We start from the raw sequence: 12,635 nt of genomic DNA on the forward strand, positions 1-12,635 counted from the left end.
GGAAACTCCCACTGGGTTTAAATCTGGGACTCTCCACCATTTGACCTTAGAACTGAAGAAGCTTCTCGGATAAGAGGTGAAACGTCTTCAAGCAACTTAAAGAAGTCCAGACGCTTTTCTTTCCAAGCTCCTTAGACTACGATGACCTGGATGACTGAGAACCTTCACAAACACGCCACTGAATTAAACCGGTTCTTTCAATTTATGAATTCATTTTTTAAAATGCAAGTTTTCACTGAAACATGTAGGGCTTCAGCTAGCTGCAACGGTTATTGTAAATATGGTGGAAGCACCATAAACAGGATAATATGTGCCTCGTACCTTCAAAACTAGAAGCAACAAAGGCCTAACGGGGAGTTTCAAATTACAAATGATGGATTTTATTTTGTCTTTGTTGAACATCATAAAAGAAGATCTGGGCTAAAAGAAAAAAAACATCAGATCTCTGTGGGTTTCCTGGACTGTCTGGCACGGACGGTAATGTGAAGAATGCCAGGAAGCAACTCTCCAGAAGTATAATTACATCTTTTGTCCATTTTGATAAATGAGGGTTTAGTGCAACAAAAATAGCCAACAACACAAATGACGCAACACAGTTAGACAGCAATAAATCCTTCAAAACATTCTTTCTTTTATTGTATTAGTGCGGACTGGTGGCACACTGGAGGAGTGCCACGCACTATTGTTGATTGCATTACGGTGTGCGGACTCGAGACGGGTCAAGTGAGTGGGCAGGAAGGCTAGAAAAAGTCTACATAGATGCTGGTACTTTATTTATGCCTTTTCGATTGGCTTTTTTGTAGCACTTTGCCTTATTGATCTTAAAATTGAGCTATCACTGTTTCAGACTTTCAACAATAACCCAAACTTGCATCATCTTTGCTGTTATAAACAAAAAAAGCCTGACTGAATTCACCTGAGGAGTTGCTGCTTTTATATCCTCTTCATGTGAATACTATTTAAAGCGGTGCATTCTGTGAGAACATTATTTAAAAAGTGCGTTTTCAGAGTCAGAGAAGGCAGAACACATCTGCTATGGATTGACTTACAGGTGCACCGCTTGTTATCTGCACCATTTTTGTTTGGATAACTGCAGGAACTGGAGAGTGGATCTCCACCTCTTTGTTTTTATCTCTCGCATCTTTCCCCAAATGAAAATGAGAATCTCATTCTGCAACTCGACCCGGTGGAAGGTGTACGCAGATACAGACACAGTGCAGGCGTAAACATGAACTCAGTGAATGAAGCAGAGATTCCAGCTGACCATCTGAAATAATAGTGTTTCAGCCCACGGCCAAGCAGGACAGAAAGGGAGGTGTTCCACTGAAGAGGAAAGGTCCTGATCTCGCAGCTGCCTACTGCTGACAGAGGTGAACCTTGCAGCAACGCGGAGCAATTAGGAAACTGCTCAGGAAGGAGGAAGATAGTTGGAAGCCCACAGAGAGAGTGGACTGGCAGCGAAGGAAGTAAAGAAAAAGAACCTAAGGAAAAAGGTCAATGTGGCATATACTGTATGTCGTGTTGCTGAAAGTGACTCATGCACTAAACAAACACTGTGGCACTGCTTGTGTGTGTATGCTTCACCCAGTGTGCGCTCTCATACACGAGAGACAAAGGTAACTTGTTGACATTGGGGTTGTTTTGTGTTAAGAAAGATTGTCTTGGACTTTAAGAGAATGAACTCACATCCTCTGTATAACATCTGGAAAGCTCCACTTGACTTCTGACGCTGACACCCTTCCTGTGTCTGTCCTTCACTTTTAAACACAGCACTCTGAGACATAAACACCTTTTATGTCCAAGCAAACCCATGGGATCAAAGATACATGATATGGCCTACAGTATGAGTTCGTACTTGCTAAACACGCTGACGTATAGGGATGCTGAGGCATGTGGAATCGCACGAAGTACGAGCTGCAATCTGCAAAACGGGGAGCAGATTCAGCTGCTTGTTTGTTTTCCTGTGTGTTTTAATATCTGAAGCAGTGTGAAGATAAGGAGGATTAGACAGATAACAGTTCTAAAAAAAAGCAAAAGATCATTTTGTTTTCCTTTAATGTCTTTGCACGACTTCGATGTCTGAATTTAAGAGAAGAAATCAGCAACGAGAAAGAGGAAGTTCCAAGGAAAAGAAAGACAGGTGACCTGACTAAATGCCCCATCACCTCCAAAAGCCTTCTGTTCATTTCCCCATCACAAGCTGCACATCGAAAATAGAGGGACTGTTCCCTAATGAGCTTTTTTAAATGGCAAAGCATTTGACATTGACTTGTTTCATTCTGGCAGCTTTCTCGCTGCTGCTTCTTGTTGAGTCTGACTGCATTGTTTTCAGGAAACCTGAGGTAAAAACAGAATGAGCAGGCTATCTCTGTTGCACCTGGAGGGCGGGGATGGCCTTGAGGTCGACATCCACCTGCTTTTCAAGGGTAACTCCTGTGAACGGCGCCTCCTTGCTGGCTAAAAACCTTGACTACACGATCCCCTCCCTGTACATCTTCTCCATGGGATTTATATATGTAGCCTACACTGGCTTGTTTCCAGGGCAACCAAACAGCTGAGCAGAAATATGTCCGCTGAGGCCCCTCGGAGCTGTCGGGGAGGCTGGCTGCCATGCAACGAGGCTTTTTTTCCACTGAAACTCGCAAGCTCTGATTTCTTCAACAAGTGTGAGAATGTTGTGCAAGCTGTTCTGTCTAGGCGCGCAGGCTATCATCTCTCCAGAGACTGCGGCAGAGACGCTTGGATTAAACTCAAAAATCTTTAAAATACCAAATCTTTTCACACAGCATGTCTTTGATTTTAATTCTGAATCTGACAATCATAAGGAGTTCATACTTTGTTATGTATGCCAGTTCAATCGCTCATTAACATTAATATCTAATCAGCCAATCACATGGCAGCTCCTCAATGGATTTAGGCACATAGACATGGTCAAGGTGACCAGCTGAAGTTCAAACTTTACATAAGAATGATGAAGAAAAGTGATTTACGTGATTTTCAAAGAGGGATGGTTGTTGGTGACAAGTTGAATAAGTATGAGCATTTCACAAACTGCTGATCTGCTGGATATTCCTGCACAGCCGACTTTAGAGTTCACAGAGAGAAAAAAGAGAAACTAGTGAGTGACAGCTCTCAGGGCCAGGGACTCAAAATAACCTCTCATTACAATCAGGGTATGCAGAAGAGCATCTGTGAATGCACAACACATTGAACCTTGCAGCAGATGGCCACACTGAGGCTACAGTTTGCACAGCCTCACCAAAATCGCACGACAGAAGGTTGGAAAAATGTTGAGCTAAATTTCCACTGCAACATTTGAATGGCGAGGTCAGAAGCCACATGAAAATATAAATCCATCCTGCCTCGTATCAACAATTCAGGCTTTTGGTGGCACACTTTGCACTCATCTTCTGATGACTGCTTCCAGCAGAATGGATTCCTCCAAAGCTGCTGCTTTCAGGACCTTGTTGAATCGATGTCATGAAGAATTAAGGCATACTACTAGAGAACAGAGAGGCTTAGCTAATCCCATACTGTTGACTAAGTTCAGTAATTTAGTTATGATATATTTTGGATTTTGACAGGTTCAGTTATTCATACTTAGTCTCAGTCTTTCTGAAAGGAAACAGACTGTCCATATTCTCACTGTTTAATCTTTAAATTATATACTTCTTTAAGATGATGCTGTTAAACTGCTTTATATTTAGAGGCAGCTCAAAATATAACTTCTGATGGGCCTCTGTACTGTATACGAGGAAACACTATTACACCCTTGAGAACACAACAAATAATCTATGTTTTTCTAGTCATCTCAACAAGAGTTCCTGTCCGAGTTTACCTCAGAATAACAGCCCCATGAGTGATTGTACAGCTGAAAGGAGGAAGGATGGTGGAAATCTTTAAAGCGAGACTATGCAAACCAGTCTCTACACAATGGGTACCCCTGGGAACACTGCAGCTCAGACCTCAAGCTCTATAGAAATGTAATTACCTGCTTACTATTTTGTCTATTTTTGTGATCAAAGACATATAAATGAATGGAAAGCCAACTCTCCTGATGGCCTACTTTAGAAAAAGTCAATAAACAGAAGTGGCTGTATTTTCTGCTCTGAATCCTCCACCAGTTGTCACAGTTTTTGGCTTATCCACTCGAAAGACTACTGTGTGACAGGACATGTGATCTATAATCTTTTTTTTTTTTTTTTTTTTGGCCTGTCCCGTTTGGCTCTTTTGCCATCAGAATTGTTGTCTAAAGGCAAAGAAAGATGCCCAACGGATTTACTTTACCAAACTGACCATCCCAGCCTTGCCGTAATGGTCCATTTGATTCACCTTTTATTGTTTATTTTATTTTCACTTACTGAATACGGGACAGACTTGACTGGGGGAAAGAAGGGGAGAAAGAAAGAGGGAAAGAGAAACAGCTGAGAAGAGGGACGGGGGAGAAGGGCAAAAGACAAAAACCAACAGAACGGGCAGAGAAAAAAAAATGCATATATCAATCACCTGGATCACCTGCTGAGAAAGAAAAAAGAAAGCAAGCAGAAGAGAACAAGAGTAATAGAATAAACAACATCACAATGATATATGGGAATATGACAGTAAATACTAAATGTTAAACATTATTGTGCAGCACATAAGATCAACAGAACACAGTGTGCTTTGAGGTAGGAGCCAAAAAGGGTGTAGTTTGTGAGTGTGATCACCCGTGTGTACACCTGTGAGCATGGACGCGCTTGTTTTTTGTTTTTTTTTAAAGGTTCCTTCATGTAATAATCTGCTAGAGGGTGTGGGGGGGCCACAGCCCCGTCCTCCAGGGCGTGAAGCAGGTGTGGAGGAGATCAAAACTCCAGACATCCAGAGGCCCGCAGAACACAAGAGACCAAGGAAGACCAACAGAGGGGCAGCTGCGCCACTGTCCCGGAAAGAGCTGAGGAGAGTCCCACACTGTAAAAAAAGTCAGTAAAATATACAGCAAAACACCGTCAAATTCCAACGGTAATGGAGCGTAAAATCAAAAACTTCCTTTTACTGTATTAAATAGATTGAATAACCGTTAATTGTGAGACTGGATAAAACTTTGTTTTTTACTGTAATAAAATGTTGAAATTATAAATATTTTCTGTGAAAACAAATAAATATGCATACATTTTACAATTACATATTGTAATGTTGAAAATGTCTGAAAAACTTAGATTTTACGGTATTATTTGAGTAAAACTACATCTTTTGGGGTTGTGCACATTGGAATTCACAGTATAAAGCTGTAGATTTTTAAGCAAACAAAAACATTCATTTTTACAGAAACAAGATGTTAAAAAATTAGGGTCCACCGTAATAATACAACCAGTACATACCATTAAAAAAAAAGCAAATATCAGCAGTGAAAGACAATAAAACTGATAATATTTTTTTATTTTAAAATTCAGATACTGATATACAGATTAAAAGTTAGGCCTGCAGTATATCATTGTTAACCTTCTGATAAAAAAAATCAACAGCAAAAGAAGATGTTAAAAATAAAGTTTATGGTTGTGAATAAAATTGATTTCAATAATCTTTTTTAATTATTATTTTAAAACAACTTTATGTTGTTGTGTTTCACGCCATATTATCAGACCACCTTAAGTGGGTCGGCCTTAAATTTTGAATTTGTGTGATCGCTGTTGATTGGTAGCTAAACTGCTGGTAAACTGTGTACAGACGTTTTACGTTCGAATTGCAGAGAAAAAAAATCTGGTAGCAACATTGTGCAGTATGAGCGAACCATTTCACCAAAAAAAGGGGAAGCAAGGTAAGACGTGGCTGCAGCGGTCTGCAGACGTGACTTCTGATCAAATTCGAACCTCCTAAAGAAACAAAGAGCGACGTTACATTGCGGGATGACGTCACCTGAAAATGACCAATAGCGCGGCGCGCTGCTGAGCTGTGTGCCAACCGCTCTTTTTTTCATGCAGGAGACTCAAGTTGGCTTCGCTAACGGACACAGTTTTGAACTCGTATATTAGCGCCATTTATTGCTGCTTGGACCACAGCATCTTCGGAATTTGTAGACATCCTGGCAGCTTACAATTAGTTCGAGGTGAGGTGAGTACATGCAACTTCAAGTTATCTCTGTTATAAAAATCCACCAGCCCAGCGTTTATAGATAATTTTAGCAGTTCGTTTTTTATGAGTGAGGTTGTGAATTTAGTTAGCATTTGTGAGTTGAGTTAGCATTACTGTTGCGAGGGAAGCATTGCTCTGGATTAGTTTCTGTATATGGCGTGCTTAATTCGCTAGGGAGGAATTACCAAAGTACATGGAGTTATGTTAACGTGTAATTTCTGTGGTAAGGTAGTTCAGTCATCAAGGGGCTACGTGCTTCATTGTAAACTGCATCGGAATGAGCCACGTTGTTTCTTTCGGTGTATTGAAGCAGGCTGCAAGCAGACATACACCAGGTATGGCGCGTTTAAGGCTCATTTTTACCGAAGACACTGCCCCCACCCATGTCACTGGTGTGGTGGTGGTTTCTTCGTTTACATGTGCAATGGCGATGTGTGAACGTCAGTGTCAGAACTCTAAAGAGTTAATAGCTCATCTGAAGAGCCATATTGTGGAAGGACACGTGGTCACTTGTCCAGTAAGAGGATGCACAAATACCTTTAGAGTTAAATCATCTTTTACTGCTCACATGTCACGTAAACACAGAGTTTTCAGACAGCAGCATTGGTGATTTATATAGAGAGTCTGCATGTCAATCATCATCTGTTCCAACCACATCAGATGACTTTGTACCCTTGATTTCCAAGCCTGCTGCACAGTCTATTACACATGAAGATAACATGGAAATGCCCCCTGAATTCTGTGATCTTTTTCTGAGAAACGTTTCACTATTCTACTTAAAATTGCAGGGTCAGTTTCTACTGCCTGCTTCAACCATACAGAACATTGTAGAGGAAATGCAGAACATGCATGAGTTGGGACAGACATACAGTTTGGGTAAACTTGCATCACTGTTAAAAGATGACACATCATTATCAGAGGAGGACATCAACAAAGTCTGTGAGTCTGTCAAAAGCTATGATCTTTTTTCTGCATGTCATACCGGGCCATTGAGGACAGTGCACTCCAGAGCTCAGATCTTTAAAAAAGCCTTCAACTATGCGGAACCAAAGAAAATATTTTTAGGGAGAGATGAAAACAGAAAAGATAGGTTTGCCTATTATGTGCCTTTAAGAGAGACTTTGAGATGTCTGCTAGAGTCTGATCTGTGGCAGAAATCAGAAGAGCCCTCTACTGAGCCTCCTGCTGATGTTCTGTGTGACATAAGTGATAGTAAGCTGTTTTAAATAAAATGATTTTTTTGGTCAAAACCCATTGACTTAATTGATTTCTATCCATTAACATCTTACATGAAGTATGGGTACCAAATGGTTCCACTGAAACACAGTGTGCTGTCACAATAATGGTGCTGTTAGTTTGGTACTTACGAAACACTGTATAAAAGTGTAGTATCAAGCAAGATCAGCTTCATATTTTAAGACCAAAGGTACCACTTGGTGTAAATTGACCTTTATTCACATTCTTTTATCAGACATCTTGGAAATGGGGGGCAGCATAAGGAGTTCCATTACTAAGGTGCTGCCGGACCTGTCTGCCTCAATCCTTGAAATTGTACTGGAGGCACTACAATCATTAGGAGTGGAGACATCTGAGAAACAAACCAGTAAGTATTATGATTTCATTGCACAATAGCCATGAAGGACTTTCTGTTTTTTCTATTATGCTTTGGCCAAGGTCCAAAAAGTACAATTAATCTATTGTTTGTGATATTGTTTTACAGCACCAAATATGGAAATTTCAAGCCAGGCCAGCATATCGTCTCCATCTGTTTTAAGGTTTAAGGGTGGTGGCACAGCTAAGACCCAAGAGTCTCTTTCAAGGTTAGTAAAGTAAACAGATTCAAGAAGATATTTTACACATTTCTTTGTCGTCTGTCTCTAAATCTTATTTTGTCTTTATTATGATTAAAAAGGTTTGTTTTGTTCCTGCCCTTTTCAGACACTGAATTTGAGCAGAAACCATAAGGATACTCAAAGGACCTGTGACTCTCAGGAAATGGTGAGATTTCAGGTCATAATCTTTTTTTTTTCCATTAAATTAATTTTCCTTTTTCCCTTTACAATATTGCTGTTTTGTTTTTGTAAACAGCATCAAATGAGAGAGACAGATGAAACAGTTTCAAGACAATGGCAGGAAAAAAATGCTGAAGATTGAAACAAACCTTGGCTGGAAATATTTGGTATGTGTTTTACCGTAAATCAAATTGTTGAAAAACATTCAGCTACACTGTAACACAGGGAAACTTGATTTGCACTTATTTTGTTACTTTAATTTCTTGTCTCATTATTTTTGTCAGTTATTATTGTTTATGGTGTATGCCCTTCTTGTTTTCCTTCTGAATGCAGAAGGTATCTAGCCAGTCCACAATGAAAGCTTCGTTGCACCCAATGAGTCTTCTGGCAGAAATGATGGCGGCTGTATTCTTTGGTTTCCCTAAACATCACACCCTGCCTGTTTATACGAGGCTCTTCAATTAAGTCTGCACCCAAAGATTCAATAAGAGGTAAGCAGTGGTATTATTCAAGTTTTGCTAAAGAAAGATGGACAGGAGACACTAATCTTAATCAGCCGAGCTCAGGTTCATGTCCAGGTGAGCAGTTTCATACGCTATAAAATGTAGATTGAATGATAGGTCTCATCACCATGCATTCAGCCATTAACTTCAAGTTCTATGATAAATCAATACGAAACTTAAATACGTTTTCCAACAAATTATGATTGTGATTAGGGCTGCGTTGTCTATGTATAACTTTTACATAAGTAGATTTAAAGTATAACTATTGCCAAAACGCAACCTGGGCTGTTTTTTTTTTTTTTTTTTTTTACTGTATCGATTTTGATGTGCTCAAATTTATGCCCCGGCCCCCTAGTATTCCCATTCACTGGCTATTGACCACAAAACAAAATCACGGTCAATCTCAAAAACGGCTTGTTTGTCGTAATTATGCTTTTAGATATATGTTTGTCTCGTTTACAGTAAAAAAAAAAAACTGAAAAAAACAGCCCAGGTTGCATTTTGACAATAGCTATCCTTTAAGAACTGTATATTTTACACTTAAGAAATCATTTATCATTAGATCTGGTTTTGGCAGCACGTTTTGTTCATTTCTGTGCATTTTGCTCAAGCACTGATCAAACTTTGTCCATTTTTTTTTGCTGCAGAGGGGATCCTGCCAGTCCAAAGTGAACTCCTGATGGACATTGAAGTACTCCTGCAGAGCTTGTATCTTCAACACCATGCGCATTAGAAACTCCACCGAGTCCTTTCCTTCACCAAGGCAGGACCCAGTGACTCATTACTGTTGATAGGTCAGGGGCAGGTAATATTTTGTTTCATGTTTATTCATTCCTCCATGGATTACCAGCCATATATATGGACACATGCTGTATTCTCAAGATCTATGCTGTTTTGTAGGAATAGAGAAAATAATATGTTTAGTCTGTTTTCAAATGGTATGTCAAATTTTCTCATTGTTTATCAGTAATATTCTCTACCTTGGTTGTATATGAGCATCTTTAGATTTTTCTATATTTAGCGGTTGCAAATGTAAAATGTACGGTAAACCATTTATGTTCCTCATATTGTACTGTATTTTTAGCGGTAAAATACCGGCAGCTGTGGTTGCCAGGAATTTACCGTAAAACGTATCTGGTCAAAATAAAATGCTGTAATTTGTTATACAATTTCACTGTGTTTTTTACTGTCAAAGGTTTTAATAAGGTTTAACATATTTCTGTTATTTTTACAGTTATTTACAATAATAGGGTCTATCCTATTACTGTTAAATTAACAACAAATTACTGTAAATATTATTATATTATTACTTTTTTTTTACTGCAAATATCTGTAAAAAGCTATGGAAAGTTGCATTTTTTACATTAAATTGCTGTATAATTGACAAATATATTTGGTTTTTTCTATCATGATTTTGGTAAAATAATACGTTGTCTACCTTAAAAATTAGGGTTACAAAACCAGTATACCGTATTGTCTTTTACAGATTCCACATTTTTTACACGGTATATTCCTGGCAACCACAGCTGCCGGTATTTTACCGTAAATTTGACAGATTTTTTTTTACAGTGCAGATGAGGGCTCACTCAGCAGCCGCGGAGCAGAAGCCAGGGGGAGTTGCAGTGACGCGCCCGTGAGCTCCGCCGGCCCCCAGCTGCGCCTGAGTGACCGAGCCCCAGGCCGAGAGGCCGGGGGCACCCCACCTCCGAAGTGGCCCGAGCGAGCCCCAGGCTCCAGGCCCCGATAAGCGGCCGCCAAGGAGTGAGCCGGTGGGTACCTGGACGCCCATCCCCGGACACAAAGAACCACCAACGCACCGATGTCTGAGGGGGTCCGCCACTGGCAGGGGAAGTGGTGGTAGGGGGAGATAGGCCTCCAAACCTTGGAGGGCCTGAGATGTCCCCAGAGAGGTGGCGCCTGACACCCAACCTGACATATAGACACAGACATACAGGCACACACAGATACAAACATCCATTCCCACCCTCATGCTCTCATATGCACTTACTCCACACTCAACCAACGTGGAGACAGACATAAAGAGACGCTGTACACACGATCACACTCCCCAAGCGTACTCTACAAACCGGGTCTAGGTGCCCCCGCCCCTGGAGGGGGGAACTGCACCCAGACCCAGGTGGTGTTTCCCTTTTCCCTGCGGTGGGGGGAGGCAGACCGCCCCGACTCCGCAGCAGCAGGAAGGCTCCACACTCCAGACCGCAGTCGGACGGCCAACTCCTCCTCCTAGTCCTAGCCCCCCTGCTCCAGCAGGTCGCAGAGAACGGGGGTGAGAGAAGACTCCGAACCTCCCTCCACCCGCTCATTGTAATGTTGATGCATGTGTGTTCTAAGGTGCATTTAAAACCCAGGAGGGCATGGAGCTACCTGCCAGAGAGCAGCAGGTAAGCGCATGGTCCCTCCTGCTAGCCCTCAATGTCTACGTGTATTTAAAATTGAGAGGTGGGCAACGATGCCAGGGGTGGGGTGTACACCCTGATGGTACTTTGGACTCCGTGTATCGTGCCCACCCCCAAGATCCTATATGTATGTGTAATGAGAGTGTGAGTAATGTGAATGTCTAAGTTGTGGGATAAAATTGAGGCAGAGGCAGCCAGAAGGGGACAGAGGGGGGGGGGGGGGGGGGGTAGCCTCCTCTGCACCCTGGTGACATACCCCTACTCCAAGGCCCTGCATGTGTGGGTGGTTGTGGTGGAGCGGGAAGAGGGAGGCAGCTGGAGATGGGGAGGGAAGGAAGGGAGGGGCAAGTGACCCCTCCCTGGGGCCAGCTCCCCCGCTGACCCCAGTAGGCACCCCCATACTCCGCGACCCGCCAGGGAAAGGGGGCCCAGGCCCATCCAGACCGGGCCCAGTGCAACAGCGCCGCCCGGCCCCACAGAGCCCGGGACAGTCCACCCAACCCCACCACAGAGAAAACTGCACCCACCCCACCATCCACTCATCTTCCAGACTACATAAGACAATAAACACCCAGGCTGAGATCTTCCTCCACCTCTCCTGTATCTCCCCCTCCTGCAGAGGCAGCTCCTGAGGAGAGGAAAGCTCCTGCAAGATGTGACAATCTCCCCCACCAGTTGAAGAGCCCCCCAGGTGGCTCGACGCACCGGCGGCACCCTGCTCTCGGAGCTGTCGGGGAGGCTGGCTGCCATGCAACGAGGCTTTTTTTCCACTGAAACTCGCAAGCTCTGATTTCTTCAACAAGTGTGAGAATGTTATGCAAGCTGTTCTGTCTAGGCGCGCAGGCTATCATCTCTCCAGAGACTGCGGCAGAGACGCTTGGATTAAACTCAAAAATCTTTAAAATACCAGATCTTTTCACACAGCATGTCTTTGATTTTAATTCTGAATCTGACAATCATAAGGAGTTCATACTTTGTTATGTATGCCAGTTCAATCGCTCATTAACATTAATATCTAATCAGCCAATCACATGGCAGCTCCTCAATGGATTTAGGCACATAGACATGGTCAAGGTGACCAGCTGAAGTTCAAACTTTACATAAGAATGATGAAGAAAAGTGATTTACGTGATTTTCAAAGAGGGATGGTTGTTGGTGACAAGTTGAATAAGTATGAGCATTTCACAAACTGCTGATCTGCTGGATATACTACTAGAGAACAGAGAGGCTTAGCTAATCCCATACTGTTGACTAAGTTCAGTAATTTAGTTATGATATATTTTGGATTTTAACAGGTTCAGTTATTCATACTTAGTCTCAGTCTTTCTGAAAGGAAACAGACTGTCCATATTCTCACTGTTTAATCTTTAAATTATATACTTCTTTAAGATGATGCTGTTAAACTGCTTTATATTTAGAGGCAGCTCAAAATATAACTTCTGATGGGCCTCTGTACTGTATACGAGGAAACACTATTACACCCTTGAGAACACAACAAATAATCTATGTTTTTCTAGTCATCTCAACAAGAGTTCCTGTCCGAGTTTACCTCAGAATAACAGCCCCATGAGTGATTGTACAGCTGAAAGGAGGAA

General features: G+C 41.8%; 1 long non-coding RNA gene across 3 annotated transcripts; it reads left to right on the forward strand.

Moving 5' to 3' along the window:
- Positions 1 to 4,964: 4,964 nt before the first annotated feature.
- Positions 4,965 to 9,744, forward strand: LOC309699606. Of its 3 annotated transcripts, XR_014274410.1 has the most exons (8): positions 4,965 to 5,794; positions 5,958 to 6,087; positions 7,580 to 7,711; positions 7,829 to 7,928; positions 8,047 to 8,106; positions 8,197 to 8,287; positions 8,454 to 8,611; positions 9,271 to 9,743. It is a non-coding gene; the product is annotated as an uncharacterized lncRNA (long non-coding RNA). The 3 variants fall into 3 exon arrangements; XR_014274409.1 differs by having other exon boundaries at positions 4,965 to 6,082; positions 9,271 to 9,744; XR_014274411.1 differs by having other exon boundaries at positions 5,344 to 6,087.
- Positions 9,745 to 12,635: the final 2,891 nt, after the last annotated feature.

Source organism: Aulonocara stuartgranti (genome assembly GCF_965226115.1).
Source record: "Aulonocara stuartgranti genome assembly, chromosome: 22".
Taxonomy (NCBI): domain Eukaryota; kingdom Metazoa; phylum Chordata; class Actinopteri; order Cichliformes; family Cichlidae; genus Aulonocara; species Aulonocara stuartgranti.